General features: G+C 44.8%; 1 protein-coding gene across 4 annotated transcripts in view; it reads right to left on the bottom strand.

The window, feature by feature from the left end:
• PCDH15 (protocadherin related 15) overlaps positions 1 to 17,010 on the bottom strand; it is a 1,549,353-nt gene extending 1,532,343 nt beyond the window's left edge. Inside the window, exons 1-2 of one of the 4 annotated variants that reach the window (XM_045040943.1) lie at positions 16,601 to 17,010; positions 1,707 to 1,864 (exon numbers count right to left, since the gene is read on the bottom strand). The gene's annotated coding sequence lies outside the window, so the exon portion shown is untranslated. The remainder of the gene's footprint in view (positions 1 to 1,706; positions 1,865 to 16,600) is intronic. The other 3 variants (XM_045040941.1, XM_045040940.1, XM_045040944.1) reach the window with 3 other exon arrangements.
• Between the last annotated feature and the right edge of the window lie 335 nt (positions 17,011 to 17,345).

Genomic DNA, 17,345 nt, shown 5'->3' with positions numbered 1-17,345 from the left:
AGAAGACAAAGCTTCAGTGAAAATGTCTGCAACTCAGTATAAGAGGAGTAATAAAATCAGTATGGAAATCCATAAAATGTTAAGGGCCTCAGAAACCTCTTAAGATTATCTGCGCATCTTTTAATTCTTCCTTGACAGCAAGATGTCTTGCAGCTTTCTCAGTCTAAGAGAAGGGGAGCCCAGCAACCCTCAGTTCACAGATGGTTTCTTCCTATTTTTCTTCAAGGGAGTATTAGGAAAGGTTAGGAAAAATGTTAGGAAAAAAAGATCTCCGTCTATCCCACCCCCAAACCCCAATACATTAGGGAGAACTTGAGAACATCACTCCATTAATAACGCCTTTTGAGAAGAGGTCTTTCTGGGAATTCAAGGAAGATCTAAACACGGACACCCAACGGCCCAGACTTGGCTTGAAAATATTTGCCAATCATGTAGAAAGGAGATCTACCCTTTCTGTGGGGGGAGATACACAATAACACTCTAGAAGACCAAGCTAAGTGCATGGTCCACATGGAATCTGGCCAATCTCATCAGGCTGCCCGAGGCTAACGAAGGGCATCTCCCTGTGGGAACAGACTGGAGAGCATCTGGGAAAGAACAAACAGCTTGGTTCAATGCAGCCGTGAACTGTGAGGATTTTTCAGGTTCATTTACGCGTGGGAAAGGTTATCATGCCCTCAGTCCGAAGGAATACAGAGTCATCGGTGAGGAGACACATGGTCACTTTGGATAGGAGATTCCAGTCCAGCTGGGGAGAGGGTTTGAGAGGACGTGTGGAGCCCCCTTAGGGAGTGCCTGTGGGGCCCTGGGAGTGGGGACTGCCCCAAACCCCTCAGGAGGCACCTGATCACTGACCCTTCAGGCAGGTCCTCCGACGTCTGCCAACATGGCCCCCCAACAATGCTCGAGGAGCAAAGGAAAGTCACCCGAGACACCAGGCAAGGCACTGCTCAGATTCACTGCAGTTTCCACTACTTATCGTCATATAGACAGGAGTCTTAACGTGGTCGGTTAAGAGGAGCATTCACTTTGTCAAGGGTGCGGGTTTTCCCGGCTGCAGGCCAAACTTTACGGAGGGGTCGGCCCTGGTCTTGCAGAAACTCGCATCGGGATCACCAACACCGGGAGCGGGGCGCTCCTGCTGACCACTCAGTCTCGCACACCCCCCAGCTCCTGCGGCACACGGCTGTTCTTCCTGAACTCTCAAACCTCAGAAAATGGTCCCATTTTAGAGGCACAGGCAGATGGAAGGAGCACGGAGCCGTGTTACCCCAGCCTGCTGTGGACGCCACCTCTAACGTGGGAGCAGAACCTGCAGAGGCGGCAGCATGGCCCGGCTGGGAGTCCGCACAACTGACACCCAGACGAGGTTCTGAGGACCCAGAGCCCAGTCCTTGTCCTTCTACCACACCGCCCTGACCTGACCTAGAGCCTGAGGCACGTCCCGTCTCTAAAGACCCGTCCGCGCCGCGCTCAGATCCGGGCGTATGTGGTCAGCGTGGACTCCCGACTGACACATAAATCGTGTACAGTCCCGTTAGAGAGGAGAGATCAACCCAAGGGTCCCGGTCCAACCAGCACTTGGACGAAGAAAAACGTTACTATTTCGAGCTCTGCCGTTGAGTCAACCTACCAATGCTACGGGAAAGTCAACCAGAAGGCCTAGGCGTGTTCTAGGCATGTATGTACCTAGGTTTAGGGATTACCTGGTGGTTCCTCAACACTTAGAGTTCTACAGCTTTCCCCAGACGGTCTTTGCGCTGTTCGATTTCCCCAGACGGTCTTTGCGCTGTTGTCCATAAAGGCACATTTCCACACCACATTGGTAGATCTGAGGAGTTACACACCTCTAAAGTTATATGGGCTGTGAGAAAATATATTAATGCTAACATTACTACAATTTTTCAGCATCTTAAGCATTTCACAGTACAGACTAAGATAATTCTTCATCTTTCCGTTATATTCTAACATTAGTCAATACTTACTGATTTAGGCATATATTCAAGGATGCCTTTGAAAGTTCAACAAAAAAAAAAGGTGACCTGCTTATCTCAAGTACCTTTGAAACTATTTTAGGAGTGTCGCTTAAGACCTAAAGACAGGAGCATCACACACCACTATGTCTAGTGGGGTCACGTAAACCTAATTATCCACATCTTTGACCTGCATGCAGTCTTGACCCAGAGCCATAAACTAATTCAGAAACGTGCGGAGGTAACAGGATCCCTGAGGGCAGATGAGGGCCAAGGTCAGAGCACTGATCGCAGTGTGACTTCACCTAGGAGGTTTGCTCTAATACCCAGCCAAGTTCCAGATTTTTAGAAGGGACACCCAGATTGTAGTCCTCAGCCTAACATTAAGCCCACAGGGGAGACCGAATAATTCATCCTAGTGTTCACAAATAATTGAAATGCATTTACAGACCAGTATGTTCTATCCCTTTGAGTGCTATAACCCATAACTATTGCATTCAAAGTTTTATTTCACCTCTTTGACAATTTTGAGGCAGAAATACTAGCTCACACACACACCCCAAGAAAATTCAAGGCATTCACACTGGAATTTTAGTGTGTGTTTACAGCCACGTGTGCCGGCACACACACGTTGGGACTCAGCGACTGAGCGACAGTGCCCAGTCCCAGAGTCAAGAGATCCTCAACCCCAGATCTCCAACTGTACCCCCACTGCATAGGGGATGGATCCCTTTTAATAAAATGTACAGTTAGATTCACCTGGGAGGGGACTTGAATACAGAGCAAAGACAGGCAACAGGCAGGGAGCCCAAGAATTTAAACCATCATCTTCCACATTTAAGTTGATAGTTAGATTCAGGAACCTCCAGAAATACAAATACCTCCGCATGAACCTACTTCCATGACCACAGAAGACCTCTCTTCCTACAGTTGCTCCAGGGTTAAGGGAGCTTATGTGTGGTCACAGACAGTATTTAGCACTGTGCTTTCAGTCCACCTTTAGCATCAATGTCCCGGGACTGTGTAGACAGTTCACATGAGAGCAGGAGCTCATCAGCCAGGGAAGGAGTGTGAGAGATGCCCACCGAATGCTAACTCGTTTCCTAGTGGAGAGGGGGAGAACAAGAAAGGATTTCCTTGCTGCAGGGAATCTGACAGGACACAAAGACTGTCCCCCTACATGTGTCAGCAGCTGAGTGTGCCTCAGTCCCGTAGGAAGTTTCTGGAAACCCAGAGCATGTGAGGACACATGAAGGAGCTGCCTCTCCAGAGGAGGATGGAGAAAAAGTGTGATACTTGGCAAAGTGCTGTTTTCTCTAATGCCAGGCTCCACAGAGGGCAGACACCCACCCCCCCCCGCCCCTCCCTACACACCCCCTAAGTTCTTACTGCCTCCCTCCTGCACAGGCCGAGAGGGCTCATGAAAAGTCCTACTGGGGTGAAGCCAGGAACAGGACACGCTCAGGAGTGGGGAGGGCTGGGTGGAGAGCACAAAACTTTGGTTCTGCTCCCGCATACTTTCCCGAGGCCCCGCTCCCCTGCCCCTACCCAGCCCCACGTCGTTGTCAGGTTGGCAGCTGTGGGCACCACGAACACGGTTCCCCCAGCAATACACGGGGGAGAGCTGAGGCACTATCCCTTCCCTGAAGGCAGCCTCAGACCCCAACGGGAGAAGGTGGGCACTGCGGCTCCTAGAAGAGGCCTACTACCCCTGCACCTCAGCTGACGTGAAACCAGCACCACCACCCTTGCTCTTCCCCAAAGGGCTCCCACTCAAAACTATGAACCCCATTTTCCTCCTCCTCTAGAAAATAACATCCTTTTGGTGGACTATAGATTTGGCCAGAGTTTACAGGTCAGAGTTGCAGTTCATTACCATATAGACTATTTTGGTGGATTATAAGAAAAGGAACCTAGTAGGCAGCTATTTTTAACCAAGAAACATACCCCAAAGCCAGTCCCCTTGTTGAAGCTTCCCAGCTACTCAGATTCCTCCTTCCTACCTCTGCACGCTTTCTGGGCTACTTCTTCGTACTGAGGCCAGCTTTTCCCATATACGGGCTTATAGCTGGTTTCTGGTGGCTGGGGAAGGGGGGTGGGGGCGGGGGGCAGTGTCAGCCAGTCATGTTGGATTTTCACTCCCATCTTCCCGGCTTTGAGGACGTCTCTGGATGATAACGTGAGGTAGTGGCCCAGGCTGGGGGGAACCTGGCACAAGTGATGAACATCCCTTAAGTGCAGTCCCCAGCCAACCCACATGCTCGGTCCCTCTGGCCACATCGTCCCAGAGCTGACACCTGCATCACACGGCTTTTCATCATTTCCCCCCAACTTAGACATATAATGGACAAATAGGCATTATTTTTAAGGTACCAGCTTGGGGTTTTGACAAGTGTATACTTTGAGAAGTTATCACCACAAGCTAGTTAACACACGACCTCATCCAGCTACCACGTGGGTGTGCATGCAGCAAGAGCACTGGAGGAGCCTTCCAAGCAAGTTCAAGTACACAACACGGGATCCTGGTCATCCCCACGCAGCACACTAGGTGCCCGGACGTACTCCACACCCCCCCCCCCCGCACGACGCCTCCCCCTTTCCACCTGTACGCCCACAGCCACCACCATACTCTCGGCTCCGAGTCCACTTTAGACCCCACGTGTGAGATCACACAGAACTTGCTTCTTCCGTCTGGCTTTTCTCACCAGAGGGTCAGAAGGACCATCATTTTCATCCATGTGGTCGTAAGTGACAAGATTTCCTCGAGGCTGAGTAATACTCCACTTATTTATGTACTTTATGTGCATACGTTTTGTCCATCTGGGACAGACATTTAGGTGGTGTCCTTATGTTGGCCATTGAGAGTAATGCTGCAGGGAGTAGCATCCTGCAGAGATCGCCGAAGATGCGGATTTCCTTTCCTTTGGATCAATACCCAGAAATAGTATTGCTGATCACACTTTTTGTCAGACTGTTTTCCCGTGACTGTACGGTTACATCTTGAGAGAAGACAGTTTGTTGGTGGTAAGCTCACGGAGGGCTATCATATCTGGATAACTCAGCGTCCAACTAATTGTACTTTTCACCTTCGCCACACTAAAACCCCAGGTGTCAACAGCAGGAACAAACGTTTTCCCTAAGTTGGGGGGGGGATCTTTAACTTGTTTGGTTCTTTAGTATGAATGGTATAAAGAACCAGAGAAGAGAAACTTCGGTCTCCTTCCATGGGATAGTGTGTGTACGTGCACACGTATTTAATGATGCCACTGACAAGATTACGTGTATATATAAGGCTATTGATGAGAACACAATGGTAATATGAATCATTTAGGACAATACGGCCCATTCAATATTCAAAACAACACCTGCACTGGTAATCTAAAGCTAGGAAGTTTATGCTCGTGTGTTATTTAAAGGAAATTTTCTGGAGTACACGCGAAGCAATTTAGCACAATTAAAAATTGCTTAGCCTTTTTTCCTAATCAGCTTCAATACTGCTGCATCAGCTCTTAAAAATATTCAACTTTCCCCCAATTTAATTTAGTTAATTTCATGTTATAGCAACTGACAAAAGCAAAACCAGACTAGAAATCAAATTATAATATTCTATATACTGGTCTTAAGTGATCTGAGAACTTCACATCTGTTTTAAAAGTTTAGCTTATTATATATACATATACTGTAATGGCAAAATATAAATGCTGAAACAAATCTGACAAAGTTTTGCGTTTTCCAGATTTGTGGGATGTATAGGATCTCCTAATAGTGATTTTATACATACACATTCACATGTAACTATACATAGAGATACATGCACAGATAGAGACCATCTCCCATGCTTTAAGCAGTGCTTTCAAGTAGTACCAAGACTTTGCCCTAGATTTTCAGTCAATGCTGAGCATCGCTTAGGATGGGGGCAGTAAAAGTGCAAATGATTTTTCAGGAAATCTCAATTCAAATCCAATAGGCCGTTTTCTGTGTTTAGTATTCTAGCTAGACAGACTGCTTTGCTTTTAGTGACTCATTTGAAAACGACCACCCCACAAAGTTTGAGGGAGGAGCCTCAGGTAGGACGGTCTTGTGAAATATGGAGCCAGAGATGGTCCACTGACTGATCGCTCACTAACTCAAGTGTGAAATACCCATGGTTCATCTTCATCGTTCTGTGCATTAAGGCTATATTTATCCTCAAGCTTATTTCAGGCTTACTGTTCAACTCTTTTAATCAAGCAAATTCTAGAATTCATTCTCAGAATATTAGAAAATGGTGTTAAGTCATACTGCCATTTAGCAAAGTCATAGAATATTAAGGTTAGCAGTGATACAACTTTTAGAAAAGGTTAATATACTCATTCTTCATTGCCACAGTAGGCCTGAGTTAAAATAAAATCAGTACTTTTGCTTACTGTCTATTCAATGAATTAAACATAATACTCCTTCAAATTCGTAGAAGTTAGTGTAATTTTAGTATACCTTTTTGAGGTATGTTTGCCCATGTCAAAAATGTAAGAACTTATTGCCCAATTCCAGATACATTCATAGACTAATTTATAGATAACTTCTAATTCTTTTAGAATACTGGATCAATAGAGGGCCTGCTTTAAAAACTTATCTGACAGAAGGCAAAATAGGAAATATACTGGATATGCTTTGTGTAAACAAAGCTATCCTGGTGTAGCCATGTAAAAGTCTATAAATGCATGGATTTGCATCCTTGAAGTGAAACAGGAAAATATTGACAGTTACCAATAAAGAGAAGCACTGGAAAGGTTAACAGGACAGAGTTAATGTTATTCTTTATCCACATGGTTTGAATCATCTTGAACTCTAATGGTTCAAAAGATGGACAATACTATCACTTATAAAACTCTTGAAACAAGTTTTTATTCGTTTTTGAGAGACAGAGCATGAGCAGGGGGTGGGCAGAGAGAGGGGCACACAGAATCCGAAGCAGGCTCCAGGCTCTGAGCTGTCAGTACAGAGCCTGACACGGGGCTCGAACTCATGAACTGTGAGATCACGACCTGAGAAGTCGGATGCTTAATCGACCGAGCCACCCATATGCCCCTTTAAGTGCTGGTTTTAAATTCCCCTACCCTCCCCTGCTTTTGGTAAAAGGTAGGATCCTGAGGAAGCATGAACCCATCGATGGAACGGAGTACTTCTATTTAGACTTGTTGGAACAATGTGTTCTTGAATATTTACCAATCCGTAACACCAAGCACACATTTTAAGATAAAGATAGAATTACTGGAGATTTACCTGAATTAAGAGGTACTGGGAAATTCGGGTATGCCTCAGCAGACCCAGGAGGTCAGCTTTTCTGGACTCTGAATGCATTTTGCTCTGAGTTCATTTTTGGATCTTTACAAGAGAAGCTGAAACCACGGAGGGGAAAACTATCAAGTCTGGTTCTGTTAACAGTTCATCTGGTCAAGACCACGGGTAGTACATTGCTAATTAGCGCATGCAGTTTTATTATTCTTGCTGGGTCAAACACCAGAACGAACAGGAATTTTTCCTGAGTGGAATTACAAACCGGTATGCTACTGGGATAAAGTGAAATTCTGACACACACACACACACACACACACACACACACACACACACACGAAAGTTTTCTGAAGAACTATTGAAGACTCAAATCCAGAAGTTCATGAGATACAAGGGGATGCCAAGAACATACAGAAAGGCAGATCATACCCTGCAATTTAAAGAGAGACAGGGACTGGGGTGGTAAGATTCACACTTGAATATGGTAAGAAAAGCAAATGTTACCAATACAATTAAAGTTATTCACTTTGGACAACCCAGGATTTTAAAATAAGCTAGAAATAATGATCTCATCCTTGGTGCCTGTCAAAATAATCACCTAAAATTCAGTATCTGAAGTGACCTGTGCCCCTCTGCATTAATATGCAATCAAACATCCACAGTGATACACAGGTTATGTCATCTTTGTATGTACCCAATCTTGTCTTCTTTCTATGTCCACATGTGATGGAGAAAACACACAGTTTGCGTTGCTGCAGACAGGAAGCACTTTTCACCGGGAGAACGCTATCAGAGAAGAGGCATGGAGTACTCAGAATTAAAGTCTTCTGTTTAACATTTCAAGTATGCTCCAGGTACCCAAAAAGGGCCAGGTCCTAACGTTGTAAGGAGACAGACAGCAATTAATTTACCAAGTTCCAGCAGAGGTCAAGGACACAGATGAATAGGGAGATGAAAGGGTGGCAGGAGCCTGCTGAGGGGCGGAGACTTCTTATAAGCCTAATGGGTTTTATTATGGTTCTCACAGAAAGAGGTCAGACATTCCGGAGCTAGACTGCACATGCTCAGACCAGCCGTCTTTCCTCAGTCCTTTTCTAGAAGATCACTATTCTGAGTCAAACATGACATTTGTCCTTAAATTCATTCTATAATATCATACCATCTTGCTCAGGACATCAGCATCACCTGATTTAGGGGAAAAAATCTGGGGTATAACAAGAGACGCTTTTCATTAAAAAATAGGATTTCCCAGTTCTAGAACCTTGAAAAGCATCTTCTACTAATAGGTACTACTATAAGAATGCAGCCATTATGCAGTATGTGGTCTTGATTCAACACAGGGGAAAAAATTCAAACTTTACTTGTCCTGTGGTAGTAAGAGGCATAGTCAGAACTGGAACCTGAGACCTGCTACCCTAAGTGATAGGCTCTTTCCTGAATCTGGTCACATTTTGAAAACTTTGTAGACAAGGGTGAGTACCTACTTCACAACTGGACCAAGCTTTGGTCAAAAACGCCAACTATCAGTTAAAAAGCTGCTTACTCAGATCTACAAGCCTGTTTCTATTGATCAACACTTTACTTAAGCCACACAAAATCATAATTTAACACCAAGTCATAAACCACAGCACATAACAAATTTTTTTTCCAGCATAAAACCTCTAGAACTTTGGCACCCTCAACAGTTAGGGATGAAAACTTACCTCTTTAGAAGTTCATTTACTTCATTTCTCCAGGAGTTCTTAGGACAACACCTTGTTTTGAAAGTACTTGGTTCCTACGAAAAATCCTTAACAGAACCTTCCCCAAAGCTATTTAAAAAGATGTGAATTTTATGTCTAAAGTTTGAAAATCACCACTCAATTCAAAGATCTCCTGGAGTTAAAATGTGCTTCCATATGGCACAGTTGTGGGGGAGGGGGGTGGAAATCACGTGGACTTTATTCCCTGGGCTAAAACATTCATTCTTTCTAAGGACTTCCCTTGAACACAGTCTTCCAGGACTACCATGGTCACTGAAAGGGAGCAGAGCAGGGACCCTCAAACTTCAGTACTCCTCAGTCACCTGGGGCTTGTCACACAAAGATGGCTCCCACCCCTCATCACAGCCCCTGGAACCTGACTTCTCAGGGCAGATGCAGAAATGGGGGGGGGGAGGGGAAGTATTTAGGTTTCTAGTGATTTCCCGATGCTTCTAAAGCCAATCAATACCTTGAGAATCACTGGCCTGGATTAGAGATGAACCCTGAACTCCCCTTATTCTTTTGTCTTCAGCACAGGATGACAGGGTCCCCACACCAGTGACTAGGGGGAGCTGCACCCAACTCAGTTTCCAAGTCTTCACTCACGTGCTGCCTTTAACTCCCAGGATCTCCAGATCTTAAGGGCTTAGGATTTTAGGGGTCTAACATAAAATCCGTTGAACAAAACAATTCCCTCTTATCGTGCAGGTTCGATACACACATGTGCACACATGCATACACATGAATATACACTCATGTATGTTTTATTTCACTTTGCTCGAGTTCACCCATCACTTGATGCTCAGTATTTATGGGAAAAGATTCCATCACTTAACTGCTTAGCTAGATCTCCCAGATTTTTCTCATCAGAATTCAGAGGTCTTCATTACATATGGCATATTGACAACTTCATTACAGTTGGGCCTTTGCCAAAGCAGTTTGCCAATGTTTACTAAACATATTAATGCTTTTTGAGCAACAAGATTTAAACTGTGGGTCCACTTATACACTGATTTGATAAATGATGTAGTTCCATGGATATATTTTTTCCTCAACATTCTTTAGATTATGTGAATACACTATACACTACATATAGAAATAGGTGTTAATCACCCATTATGTTATCAGGAAGACTTTGGCCAACAGTAGGGTATTGCTATTTAAATTTTGGGGGAATCAAAGTTACACACAGATTTTTCAACCATGCAGCAGGTTGACCCCACTAACCTGAACTTCGTTCAAGGTCAACTGTACTTGGTAATGCAGGGAGAAAAATATCTGGCATGATCTTTCCTTCCAAGAAAACGGGATTCTAGTCACACGTGTGTCGAGAATTAAATCCAATAAATGCAAAAATACAACCATGATCATATATACAGAGCTGACTCATGGCACTAATTCCTGTTGAAGTAGTTTTCCATAGTTGCAGAGATGGAACGTGTAATTTTAAAATATCCATCTGGCTCCCTTATACTGTAACACTTTTAAAGCATTCCAGGGTCACATATTTGACCTAAATCTTACAGTCCTTGTCCAATTTATTTGCCCTGTGTAACCCAATGTTTCAATAAATCTGGGTTATAACCTTGATTCAGAAGGTTCATTACAGCTCGGTTACAGGATTCCAGTAGTCAAACATTGCTCTTTCAAGGTGGTAAAGGGGCAGCAACAAAATTCTTTACCCTGCAATTATGTTCTACATTCAATTAACAGAAGTTTGCTTGATTTGGATCCACCCTACATGAAGCAGACCAAAGAAAGAAAATCTGGAAGTTACTAAGCAGAAGCAGACCAAAGAAAGAAAATCTGGAAGTTACTAAGCAGAAGCCAATAGGTCAATCAGCCGTTTGTACCAGATAGCAAATTTCATGGTATTCAACAGAAACCCTACTCCACTGGCTTAACCAAATGGAGATTTACTGATGTATTCACCTAAGAGGCTTGCAAATTAGCAGCCTAGCTACGGTGGCCCAAGATCCCTAATGCCCTGGGTCTTCACAAGGAGTTTTTGAATCTCATAGCTGCCTCATGGCAAGGACGTGTGTCCCGCCTACTGCTGGGCAAAGGGCAATTAGGTCCTGACCTCACAGGGCCCACAGAACACGTGCACTTGTGTTTTGGGGACTAGCTTTGGTTACGTATCTACCTGCAACGCCAATGAAGGGCCAAAAGGTAGATGTAAGGAGAAGGATTTCATCCCCAGATAGAATCCACGTTCTGCCCCTAAGAAGGGCAGAAGACATTATGGAGCTAAATAACTATGTTTACCACACGACTCACGTGCATCATCAGGGAAAAATTCAGGTTTGGACAATCTCAACTATCCTCCACCTGTAGGGATCCTCCTTAAGTAAAATACTATAGAATTATGAAAATGATGTGGATACGGGAATATGAGAAAACAGGTTACAAGTTAAAAATGAGAACTACAAGTACTGTGATAATGTGAGACATCTCCAGACTTGGAACAGGCACCAAATTCTCTGTAGTCCTTAAATACATAGACCTGCATTCACACTATTGGTCAGCTTCTATTAAAGCCTATTAAAGTGACTAGAGGTCCTTTGTGATGTGCTGTTTATAATTTTCATAAAAAGATCACGTTCTACACATGAAGATCTACCATTGAAGTTAATAGTCAAATTATGTATTTCCTTTAAGTCATTATCGAAGGAAAAATTACATGTGGAGTCTGTGCACTGAATGTCACTATTAATAAATCGCCTAAAAAACAGATTAGCAGGTAGAGAGCTCTTTAGATCAAAAGAAGCAGCACAGATTTACTAGATTACTAGTGATGCAATAACTTGAGAGAATCTTTGGAAACACAGGCAAACACGATCTAGCATGTCTAAAGTTATATTTGGTTAATTAGTCTGATTTTTCAGACTAATGATGTGGCAAAGTCATTTATTTTCCAACATTTAGAGGAATTGCATACAGGGCAAATTTTTACATGGCTTAATCCCAAATCCTAATCAATCTGAATACCTTCTCTTTCAAGTGTAGCAGACCTAGAACTCCCTACGATCTTATTGAAGCTACATCCCTAACTTCCACTGAGGACTTGAATTTAAGAACATAAAATAATGATGCAGGGACACGATTTACCTAGGTTTCTACTGTAAATAAGCCATTTTATTTTGAACAAACTAAAACACAACTTTAAGTTCATAAAATAGCTTATTCCACTTATTGAGGACCTTAGATTTTAGAAGTATCAATTTAGGGTAGGGTCTCTAATCCTCCAATATAATTAGGGTCTTTTGACAGCTGGTAACTCAGGAATCTTAGTGTCTAACATCTTGGGATTCAGACCTGAAACTATCAAGACAGTATTTCTAAGGAGCACCCAGGGAACAGGAAGACCAAGATCCCTAGAAAGCACAGTCAGTAAGCCACAGATCAGGAATAGGGAACCAGGAGGGGATTATACTGAAGTCAAGAGACAGACACCACAGGATTTCTCTCACATGTAGAATCTAAAACACAAAACACAAACATGAAGCAGAACTAGATCCACAGGTACCGAGGACAGATGGCTGCCAGAGGAGAAGAGGGGGAGGGGAGGAGAAAAATGGGTGATGGGGAAAGGGAGGTACAGGCTTGCAGTTGTCAAAGGAAGAAGTCCCGGGGATGAAAGGGTCATCACAGGGACTACAGTCAGTGATCCTGTGAGCGTGTGGTGTGCAGACAGGTGGTAGCTACCCTTAGCTGGGAGCATAGCTGACCTAGAAAGAGGTTCAATCATTGTTGTGCACCTGAGAGGAACAACACTGTCCATTGTACTCAACGGGCAGGCGGGGAGAAACAGAAGTAACCAGGCAGCAAGGAATACAATAAACAGGAGGAGCCCCTTACGCACATAACATTCTTCCTTCAAGTGTTAAAGGCTCATTGCTAAGTCACATACAGGAGATAGCCTAGTAAAAGGCCAGGGAGACTCAAAGACCAAAGAATGAGCACGCAGAGCCCATCTTCCAGAAGTCCGTCTGGACTTCTGTATAGTTAGAGTTGTATCTGGAGAGAGAGAGAGAGGAGGAACATTTGAAGGATCTTAACTGGGAAAGCATCACCTCCCCTGGGACCTGTGAGAGCAAGTCTGGAGTGTGTTGAAGAGCTCACCACAAAGCCAGACTGGATGAGGAGCAGTTAGAGATCAGGGCCCTGGGGTGCCCTAGCTGGAGTGGGGAGAGGCTGAAGAAGGCAGGGACTGGAGAGAGCTGACTGGTCCACTAGAAAGACGCCGGGATTGCCGGCTGGCAGAGGAAGACAGCCAAGTTCAGCGGAAGCCCCTGCTCCGCGTTGGGGACGCAGTGGCCAGAGGCAGGCAGGTGGGCTGGGGCATTCACTCCGATGCACTCCCACAGCTGGACCAGCGCAGACAGGAGACCAAGCACAGACATGTGGGTGCTACACGCGACGTGAACATGGCTCAACAACTTGAGAGAAGGCGGCCAGGGGCAGAGCAGGGCGACCAAAACAGAATCCCGCACGACGCCAGTAACCGCAGACTGGGAGGAAGACAGGAGGCTTTAACACACACACACACACACACACACACACACACACACACACACACACACGTGCACGCTAGAGGGGAGAGGAAAAGCCAGGTGGATGGTGCCGCTTCTAGCCCAGAGACAGGTCTATAGCAGAATGGGAGGCCTTTAAAATGCTCAAGGGGGATTTACAGGAGGATGAAGAAAGGTTTTGGTGGCCTCTGGAAGCACCTTTAGTGCAGTGGTAGGGACGAGACCGGAGCAAGGATTCTGCAAGGGGACTCCGGCCACAGCCCAGTTCCACCTAGCACGGAAAGCAGTTCAGAGGACGTGAAAGCATCAATGTTCCCTTAATAAATTCCCTTAATAAATCTGTTAATCCCAGTCTGATTTTCACCTGATCACCTTTTCATATCCACAAGTTCAGTTTTGCTCTTTTAACCGTATGCCATGCCTCCAAGTTTTGTTGTTGTTGTTTTAACACAATAGTTCTGCCTCCAAGTTTTGTTGTTGTTGTTGTTTTAACACAATGGTTCTGGTAAGCGTTTGAACAGGTTTGTTAATGCTAACATCTCTGCCAGCCCCGGGCTGGTTTCAATGGGGTGACTGATCACCACATCAAGGGTCACGTTAACCTGCCTCTTTGTATGCCTGTCCTAGGCTGAATGCCTGTCTTGGTGGATTTTACCTTGTGGGGGACTTGGCAGGTTTGCGTTCTCAAAATTATTCCTGCCCGCTGTTAGGGAACGCACTTCTGTTACTTGGTAACATTTTGATACTTTCAAGGCTTAAATTCGGGAGGTAAAACCCATGTGGTGTTCATCTAGGCTCAATTATTTCTCCCTGCTGAGGCAACAGCCTTCTGGAAGGTTGCCAGCGTGGTTGTTCCAGACAGGCACCGTCCTCAGCCCTCTGTGACTACCAGGCACGATTAGCTCTAATCCTTTGGGTTTGATCTAAGCTACGATGATCTCCCCAGATAGACACACGGATCAGTACTCGACTGGATACTGGAGGTGGCTCTCAAGCTCTCCGGGGATCCCTCTGCGAGCACCCGTTCGGTGCCTGTGAAGCCTGTTAAAAATCCCTCCTGTATCTCCTTAGGCTCTCCCTCAATTTCTCAGCCCAGGGAGTCTGTTTAGCTCTGCTCACCACTGTCTAACTCTCAGGCATCAACCCTGCTGCAGAGGTGAAGGTAGATTTAGCCCTCATTACGGTTTAGCCAAAAAACACTTTAGCACCAAGACGGTTTAAAGTATCGCTGTATCCCTTGTAATCCTTTAAGTTGTGTGGAGACCCGGAGACTTTCATTCTTTTGGAAGTCTTTTAATATGTTTTACTGTAGATTTCCTAGTATGTCCAAGTAGGTCCACAGAAGGCAACGGAAGGTGGATTTTTAACAGCCTTCTGGGGCTCATTTTAAAAATCACATATAATTAACCTGCACATAGAGGTAGGTGACTAAATACCCTAAATATGAAGCTTTCAATTACCTACTTTTGGAGAGAGTGGAGGCAGACAGAAGAACCCCAAGCAGGCTCCACACTCAGCACAGAGTCCAATGAAATTCTCGATCCTACAATACCCTAGGATCATGACTTGAACCCAAATTGGGAGTAGGATACTCAACCAACTGAGCCACCCAGGCACCCCCTACTTATTAACTTAGTAGGACAACAGTGGAGAAAACAATGACCAAGGTTTTACAATTCTTAATATAAACACCCAAATACTTGATTCCTAGGACCGATTTCTTGGTAGGTTTTCTCACTTAGACCTGTAACAAAAACGTTAATCCTTGCCAAAAAAGCTACGATATTACAAGTTTTTGATCACCTCCAGTGAAGTTTCTACGGTTAATGAAGCTATCTCTTACCATGGAAATATCACCACACCACTGCCAACTTTAGACAACTCAGGCATAGCAATTAACGGCCAAGGCTACCACCTTAACGTCTGAAACCCAGACATGAAGATTTTTACCAGATCTAGGAGACAAGGATAAACACATAGCCTTTTACATAAATACAAAATGGTTCCACATGCGGTAGTGTTAATTGAAAACTCGCTGAATTTTAAGCCTGGAAGAATGCTTTATATAGATGTCACATTATGTAGTTTTACATTCTCCCAAACGCAATGAATTTAACAGTGACACCAGTGTTCAGATCCTCAGGATATGAGCATAATCTAGAAGAACTCACACTCTGCTCTTACTTCAAGGAGATGGATAGTCATGAAGCCACAAGTCCTCTGGGATTCTTCCCAGGATGTATCACAACAAACAACAAGGGAGAATTTCATTCTACAAAGTAACAACTTAAGAGTAGCTAGAGTAAGAAATTTTTTTAAAAGAACTTTTACTGGCCAGTTTTTAGGAATTCTTCCAAATGTGGCAAAATTTGTGAGTACTTCCATGTTGCTTTGAGGCATCCATAATCAGAGTTGATCACTGATACTGTCCCCTCAGACTACCAACCAGTATGAGCCCAAGGAAACCATGTACATCGCCAGGAGGTTAGAAGTGCTTGAGAAAGTCCTACTGCTAAATGAAGCAGACCTATTCAGTCGCGAGCCCAGCATTACTTGTCACTAGGTCTGGCTTGATTGCCCCTGTAGTTTTCTGTCATTGGCGTGAAGTATGGTTTAACCCACCTATTTTTTTTTCCCGAAGCTCCGAGGAGTTTAATAAACCTCGAAGGCTGCTAATTTCACCAACCCCAGCAAACACGAAGCGGGCAAGACATACTAAATCTGTAATAACTGCAGAATCACAAACCTGTATTGTCTTTCGATGAGTGCTTGTCTTAAATAGACTTATACGGGACTTTTTTTTCTAGGAGTGCATGGCCGTTTTATGTAATAAGCATTCTTCTGAGGCAAAACCCTGAGTCTGTGCATCTGCTACCTCATCTGTCTGCGTGTGAAAACAGAAGGGAGTAAAGACAGCTAAAAAAGGGAGAAAAGGAGTCAGGACCCTGTGGCAAAAACCAAGCTGGCAAAGACAATAAACACAGAATGTTGCCAACGACCTATAGTACGATTTGGTAATTGTAAACTAAAGAGCATCAGCCCCGTTCTCGAACAAAGTTCCTCAAACTGCACTTACCGGAGGGCGTGGGGTCACACCGCTAGGAAGCTGGCCCGGTGGCACAATGCACGTCTGCAGGACTCGCTTGCCTCGCCAGGAAGGCTGAGACCCACAAGGAGACAAGCCCTCTAACAGGCCCTTCGTCTCTGTATTTATTGACCTCACAAGATCCTCCCCATGTGGGGAACGTGGAGAAAACACAGGCTTTGCCTCGCAGGGAACGTGGATTAAACAAGAGCTTAGCCACATGGGGAACGTGGAGAAAACACGGGCTTTGCCTCGCAGGGAACGTGGATTAAACAAGAGCTTAACCACGTGGGGAACGTGGAGAAAAAACAAGATCCTCCCCACATGGGGAACGTGGAGAAAACGGGAGTTTAGCCACATGAACATGGAGAAAACAGTCAGACTGTAACCATCGACTTGTGTGTGTAAGAAGCAAAGGGTGGGGGGGGGCGAGTGGAGTTTGTGGTCAAGGCACACGGGCGTCAGGTGGAAAGTACCTTCCTGCAGGTGACAGAACCAGTCACTTGTGATCCCGTGACAGTGCCTGGCAGGGAGGCTCACTTCGGGCTTTGCCCTGGGGTGGTGGCTTTCTGCCCTAAGCTTTTTTTCTAACCCATTTATGTGAGTGGAACCTGTTTCCCCACACACCTGTTCATCATCCCTTCAATATTTACCAGGTGATGATGTTTGTCCCAGTCCATCTGGGGTGGAGAAAAGGCTGGATCTGTTGAGGGCTGGATCAAGCCGCATTGCATTG

Source organism: Felis catus, chromosome D2 (assembly GCF_018350175.1).
Source record: "Felis catus isolate Fca126 chromosome D2, F.catus_Fca126_mat1.0, whole genome shotgun sequence".
Taxonomy (NCBI): domain Eukaryota; kingdom Metazoa; phylum Chordata; class Mammalia; order Carnivora; family Felidae; genus Felis; species Felis catus.
Note: the sequence above shows the minus strand (reverse complement) of the source record. Positions and strands in the feature narration are given on the sequence as shown.